At 42.0% G+C, this 7,697-nt stretch overlaps 1 long non-coding RNA gene across 1 annotated transcript; it reads left to right on the forward strand.

Annotated features, from left to right (window-relative positions):
* Positions 1-343: 343 nt before the first annotated feature.
* On the forward strand, positions 344-3,117 carry LOC117273418 (uncharacterized). The gene is made up of 2 exons (XR_004503424.2): positions 344-420; positions 2,873-3,117. It is a non-coding gene; the product is annotated as an uncharacterized lncRNA (long non-coding RNA).
* The last annotated feature ends 4,580 nt before the right edge of the window (positions 3,118-7,697 follow it).

The raw sequence follows: 7,697 nt of genomic DNA on the forward strand, positions 1-7,697 counted from the left end.
CTTATTCTAAGAAAACTTGTCTAACAAGAAATTGGGTCAGTCGAGAGATTGATAATCCCAATTAAATGGTTCAACTTAGAGATAGTAATAACCCGACTTGATCTTTCATCAACCGTTTTGTTCAATACCCATTTAGACTTGAGAAAGCCAAATTGTCAAAATCACTCTCTGACCGAGAGGTATTGAGTGCGGAATTCGACCCCGACTCTTGTTGGGTTCTATTATTGTATCGACTGTTTTCATAACCTTGAATTAAGGTGTGAAATTGAACGAGATCAGTGATGCACACTACTTTGCCTCAAATTTGCACACCAATATAATCCACTTCCATTGGCTCCTTTGCAGGTACGACGACTACTTCAAAAATACCTACTCATAGCCACGGGGCAAATGGACATGGAAAGTGTAACGACCCGACTGGTCATTTTTCTTTCTAGATCCTTGTTTATCCTATTTAAGATTTTCTATATGTGCTTTCCCTATTTTATAACTTGTGAAGATGGTTGGTTTGGTTTTGAAAGGGTTCTGGTTAAATCCAGAACACTTAGTTCCATAGTAGTGGTCTAAGGTAGCCAAATTTTACGTGAATCAACACTTTGAGTAAACAATTTCGGAATCGAGATTTGAAGGTTCTAATAGGTTCATATGATGATTTATACTTGGGCGTATATTCAGATCGAGTTTCAGGTGGACCGGGGGAGTTTCAACGCTTATTTTTGGAAGTTACTTGAAGGTTTTAGAATTTTTAAGTATGATTTGAAGTACACTTTGGGGTAGTCAATATCTGTTTAGAATTTTGAGCTTTGGAATAGGTTTATATTGTGATTTGTGATTTGTGCGTAAAATTTGGAGTCATTCCGAGTTATCTAAGTATGATTCATTGCGTTTGGAGTTGGTTAGAAGAAGTTTGAAGTTTAAAAGTTGATTAATTTGGTTTTGAGGTGCGATTCTTGGTTGCGATGTTATTTTATGTATTCCGAAACTTTGAGTAGGTCTGGATTAGGTTTATGGACTTGTTGGTATGATTGGACGGGGTCCCAGAAGCTCGAGTGAGCTTAGAATCACCCGGAGAATTTTTGAAGTTGGCAGATTTTGTAGGTGCTAGTGTGCTTCACAATCGCAAAGGGTGTTCCGCGATTGAGAGGGAGGATTTTTGGAGGAGAAGTTGATCGCTCTTCGCGAATGCGAAGAAGGCTCCACGAACGCGAAGAAGGCTCTGCGAATGTAAAGAAGGCTCCACGAACGCGAGGGAGGACCTGGCTCTCCTATGCAAAATGGGAGGTCCAAGAACGAACGGGAAGGAGGAAGAGGGCGGATGTGCTTGGCAGGCGTTAAGCCTTCGCAAATGCGGCTCTGGGACCGCAAACGCGAAGGGCAGAGGTCAAGAGGAATCACAAATGCGACCTGGCTATCGCGAACATGAAGATGATTTTTGGGCAGCTGGAGTTTTGGCCTTTGCGATCGTGAAGAGACTTCCGCGATCACAAGGAGGAAGGACCCGGGCAGAATGCATTATTAATACGGGAATTAGGCTGATTTTCCCCATTTTTCATTTGGCTTGGACGATATTGGAGCTCTTTGGAGGGGTATTTTTATCAAGCATCATAAGGTAAGTGATTTCAACCAGTTATCAGTTAAATACATGAATTATTGGTAGATTTTAACATAGAAATTTATGGAATTTTGGGATTTTATTGAAGAACCAAGGGTTTAGTAAAAATAGAATTTGACCACGAAATTGATTATGGAATTGAGTACAAGTTATATATTTGAGTTTATAATGCCATAGATAACATTTATCTTCAAAACATTTCGAAATCCGGGCACGTGGGCCCAATGTTGACTTTGTGGAATTTCTAGTTGGGTTGGAAAATTACTCTAATAGTTAAATTATGAACTTTTGAGCATAAAATTATTAATTTATACGTCCTTTGATTAGTTTTGGGTTGCTCAGCATTGTTTTGAGGTGACTAGTGAGGTTTGAGAGCCAAGTAGAGGGCTTGGAAGCGAGGTAAGTGTCTTGCCTAATCTTGTAAGAGGGAAATTATTCCGTAGGTTTTCTGATTGTTGTGTGCTACTTGTTATGGGTGCTACGTATGTATGACATGACGAGAGTTCGTGCGTAATTAGAATTATATTTATGTCAGGATAGACATAAAACTTTACCATGCCTTATTTGTACTACTTGAACAAAATTTGTTAGTTTAGTTACTTAAATTTATAATTGAGATTGGATTAGAATTTATGTTAGACCGGCCTCTTTACCTTGAGTTTTGGCGGAATACTTGATTGTCGGTAAAAACAATCATGTCTTCCTTATATTCCTATCCTTGTGTTGTGTTTATGTGACCCGTAGTTCGGAAAGTTTCTTTATTCCTATGGATCGGGCCGTACGCCTCGGCAGTGCTATGAAATAGCATTATGGATCAGGATGTACGACCTCGACAATATATTTGAGATGCATCTATGGATCGGGCCGTAGGACCTCAGCAGTGTACACTATTATAATGGATCGGGCTGCATGACCTCGGCAGAGTTCGTGTATAATAATCGATAAAAGTCAGAATTCACATGAGATTTCCTTCTTGACTTGAGACTTGATATCTACTTGATTTTCTTGTTCGTTTAAGATAGCATATAGTACTTGAGGATTTCATATTATTACTACGTTGGAGGATCACGTTAGTTACAGTACTTATTTCATCGCTACATGTTGTATTTCATGCCTGTCTATTTTCATGTACTTTAATTATTGGACCACTAATAGTGTCATTGTCGACCCTTCGTTACTAATATTTCGAGGTTAGAAAATATACTTACTAACACACATTAATTTACGTACTCATACTACACTTCTACACCAATTGTGCAGGTACTGAGACAGGTACTTCAGGCGGTCATTCGGGCGGGCTATGCACTAGCCGGAGACTTAGTGGTGAGATGCTCTCCATGTCCTGATCTGTAGAACCCAGAGTCTCCTTCTTGTTATATTTATCATTTCTGTCTATTTTATTTCAGACAATAGCTATAGTGGTTTATATATTCTACTAGATTGCTCATGCACTTGTGACACCGGGTTTTGGGAATTTTAGTAGATGATTATGGTTGTACCGAATATTATCATCATTTTGCTTTATGTTTCATTCTTGCTTTATGGCTTAGTAAGAACGTAAGTATGTATCCATGGTTTCTACACCTAATTTCATTTACTTAATAAAAACCCACGATTTGAAAGGTCTAAGAATGAATAGTTAAGTTGATGGTTCACCGTCGGCTTGCCTAACGACGACATTGGGCGCTATCACGGCCTATGGTGGGAATTGGGTCATGACAGCTTTGCATCAAAGCACTAGGTTCACATAGGTCTCTTGAGTCATGAGCAGACCTAGTAGAGTCTTGCGGATGGGTGCGGAGACGTCCATACTTATCTTTGAGAGGCTATAAGGTGTTAGGAAACTTCTCTTTCTTCATCTCCTTTCGTGCAGTCAATGTTGTGCTAAGTATCTTTCTCTTATTCTCTAACAAATGGTGAGGACGCGTGCGATGACATTACCTAGAGGCAGAGGTGCGGCTCTGCCAGTTGTCAGAGGTAAAGGCAGAGACTGAGGGAGGGCCATAACTCCTGCTAGAGGACGAGGGCATCCTAGAGTTGCTCCGGTGATACCACCAGTGGATCTGTTGTAATTGAGGAGCAGGATGCGGCTCTTGTAGCTGAGTTGGCCCCGACAGACTTTATGACCTCACCGGGTTTTCAGGACGTCATGGGTCGTATGTTGTGGTTAATGGATTTTATGATACAAGATGGACTATTTCCAGCAGATCCGGCCACATCTCAGGCAGGAGGGGGAGCACGGACCCATACCACTCATGCTTCAGGGCAGACTGCTGCTATGTATTAGACCCTAGGAGCACTACCTGCGGGCGGGGTTCAGCAAGTTGCAGCAGTTAGAGCAAAGTCTAGACCGACCATGACCATTAAGGAGCAGAAACGGTTGGACAGATGGACTAGTCTTCATCCTCCTGTCTTTCGTGGTGAGCAGTCAGAGGACCCACAAGATTTCATTGACCGTTGAAGGGAAAGGCTGCATATTATGGAGGTAGTGGAGTCCAATCGGGTGAACTTCACCACATTTCAGCTAGAGGGGAAGGCCCGCAAATGGTGGCAGTCTTATCTCCAGAGCAGTCCAGCAAGTTCACCTCCTTTGACTTGGGATCAGTTCACACGCCTCTTCAGGGAGAGATATATTCCACCCTTACAGATGGAAGAATTACGGGGTCAGTTCGAGCAGCTCAAGCAGGTTCAGATGTCCATGACCTATTATGAGGTGAGATCTCTGAGTTGTCTTGTCATGTAGCTATCATACTTCCCACAGATGCGGAGAGAGTGCAAAGGTTTATTGCGGGCTTGCTCTATGGGATTCAGGTGGCCCAAAAGGCAGAGATGGGGACTCCTTACAATCTAGTTGTAGATATAGATCGTAGGATCAATCGTATTCGCAACCAGGGTAGAGAGTTCACATCGAGGGATAAGCGCCATCTGCATTCTAGGGAATTCAGCGGTGCCCCTTCTGGGGGCAGAGGTCGGTGAATGAGGGGCCAGCCTAGCATGCCCATGTATTCAGCACCACCGCTTGCTCAGGGTGCTATAACGCGGCCTTACTTTAATGCCATTCTAGATAGCACTTACCATCCACCAGCTATCCAAGGTTCCTCCAGTAGGTATTTAGATCATTAGGATCATACCTAGAGTCAGCAGTTTTCTGCATCGAGAGGTTTGTTCGAGTGCGGGGAGCTTGGTCATGTGAGGAGGTTTTGCCCCAGGCTTTGGGGCAATGCAGTATAGCAGGGCCACCAGCCCATCCGGCTGCCGCACTAGCTGCCGGACTGCCCGCCCGGCTGGCCAAAGGGGGAGGGTAGGTGGGTAAGGGTCACCCTAGAGGTGGAGGCCAATCAAGTGGCGCTCCGGCTAGATTCTATGCCTTCCCAGCCAAACCGGATGTTGTAGCCTCTGACGCCGTGATCACAAGTATTATTTCTGCTTGCCGTAAGGATGCTTTGGTACTATTCGATCCGGGGTCTACCTATTCCTATGTCTCTTCTCCATTTTCTCCTTATCTGGATGTATCTTGTGAGTCCTTGGGTGTTCTTGTATTTGTGTCCACGCCAGTGGGTGATTCTGCTGTTGTGGATTGAGTTTACTAATCCTGTGTAGTGACTTTCTATAGATAAGACCAGGGCGGACCTTCTATTGCTTGATATGATTCTCAATTTCCATGCTAATATTGTTACCTTGGCGATGGCAGAGTTGCCTAGGTTGGAGTGGAGAGGTTCATCTAATAGTAAATCTAGTCGGGTTATCTTTTTCTTGAAGGCTCGACATATGGTTGAGAAGGGTTGTTTGGCCTATCTGGACATTGTTCGAGATATTGTTGTGGAGACTCCCATGATATATTCAGCGCTCATGGTGCGGGAGTTTTCCGATGTATTTTCTGCTGATCTACCAAGCATGCCACTGGATCGTGATATCGATTTCGAAATTGATTTGGCACTAGTCACCCAGCCTATCTCTATTACGTCTTATCGTATGACTCTAGTGGAGTTGAGAGAGTTAAAGGAGCAGCTTCAGGAGTTGCTCAAGAAGGTATTCATCAAGCGGAGTATGTTGCCTTGGGGTGCACCGGTATTATTTGTGAAGAAAAAGGATGGGAGTATGCGGATGTGCATTAACTACCGCCAGCTGAACAAAGTCACCATCAAGATTAAGTACCGAGATCTTCTCATAACCTCATATCATGTACCGAGGTAAAGCACTACAACTACAAATAGCGACAACACATCATACTCTGTTGCCGCGCGCAACCTGATCCCAATACTTATCACAATATCCGTTGCGGCATGCAACCCGATCCTAATATCATTTCACAATATTTGTTGCAGCGTGCAACCCGTTCCCAATATCAACTCATTAACACGAACTACTCAACACAACCAAATTCCGTAATCTCAGCACAAAAGGAAATAAAGTGTATAGAACATCAAGGAACTACCAATACAAACAGAGAATAACCAATACCTCGTATTCACAAACCTCGACAATTCATCAATACAAGAATAGCCAAAATACTTTCACAATCGGACACAATATAATAAAGTGCACAAATAAGGTAAGGACAATAAAGACAAGTAAAGACATGCATCAATGAAGATATATAGTTAATACATGTAGGAACATATAGTAGGTAAGCAAGTATTGATTGAAGAATAAATAAAGCAAAACATGTAGCAACTAATTGACAAATACCAAATAAGGCATGAGTGACAAGTAAGGACATGTAGCAAATCAAAGCGTGTAACGAAATATAACATATAATAAATAAAGATATAAAGGTAAATAGCCCAACGCACATGATTTAACCCATGACAACACATATACACTCATCACCTCGCATATATGTCTCCCCATACATAGTTCACGTAAGAAATAGACCAACAAGTCCTAATTCTCTCAAGTCAAAGTTAAACACGATACTTACCTCTTTTGCCACAAATCAACAACCAATCACGGCCTTATCTTTCGAACAAGCCTCCAAACCAACCAAATCTAACCAATAATCAATCAAACAATTCAAAATAAGCTTTAGAAACTACCCGCGAATGAAAAAGGTTCAATTTTGATTATTTTTGAAAAATTCAACAAAAGTCAACCCAAGGTAGCTTGGTCTGAGATTCGAACCAAAATCTGATTACCCATTCACCCTGGAGCCCAGTTATGTGATTTTTTTCAAAAGTCGATCTCAATTTGAGGTCTAAATCTTAATTTTACAAAATCCCTAAATTCTACCCAAAACCCCTAATTTCTACCATGCAATACTTAGATTTGATGTTAAAAATTCATGAAAATTTATTGAAAACTAGTTGACGTTGCTTATAAATGATTTTGGGAATAAACGCTCTCAAGGAAATCTCCTTAGAGTATTTAGGGTTGAAAAATGGTGTAAAATGAGTTAAGTCCCGATTTATTCCTCTTTTACTCAACTGCATGTATCGCAACTGCAAACCCTTACTCGAATTGCAAAGCCCGCATTTGCGAAACACTGATTGCAAAAGCAACCGCAGAAGTCGCAAATGCGACACCCCCTTGCATATGCGAGCCAAGCTTCGCAAATGCAAAGCTGCCCAACACTACACTGCATCGCAAATGCGATGTCAGAGTCACAAACACAGTAAACTTCGCAAAAATGACTCGTTCTTCGCAAATGTAAAGACCTAGCTCCCTGCCCATGTTCGCAAATGCAATCACTTGACTGCAATAGCGAGGCTCCAAATGCGAGCCAGACCTCGCAAATGCGAGATCTGCAAGCTTGCACCAGCACAACCTTGCACCAGCAATCCCAATACAATTCCGCAACACATCTGAAACTCAATCGAGCCCCTCGGGCTCCAAATCGAACATGCACACAAGTGTAATATCATCCTACAAACATTCTCGCTATCTCAAATCATCAAAATAACATCAAATAATAAGAATCGATCATCAAAACTCAAGATTTTAACTTAAAACTCAATTCCACGATTTTTCACATAACCCGCCGAAATGCACTCGAGTAACCCTGGACCCCAACCAAACATGCGTACAAGTCCAAAAATATCATACAAACCTACCGGAATTGTCAAAACACCGATCCGAGGTCGTTTAC

Source organism: Nicotiana tomentosiformis, chromosome 10 (genome assembly GCF_000390325.3).
Source record: "Nicotiana tomentosiformis chromosome 10, ASM39032v3, whole genome shotgun sequence".
NCBI lineage: Eukaryota > Viridiplantae > Streptophyta > Magnoliopsida > Solanales > Solanaceae > Nicotiana > Nicotiana tomentosiformis.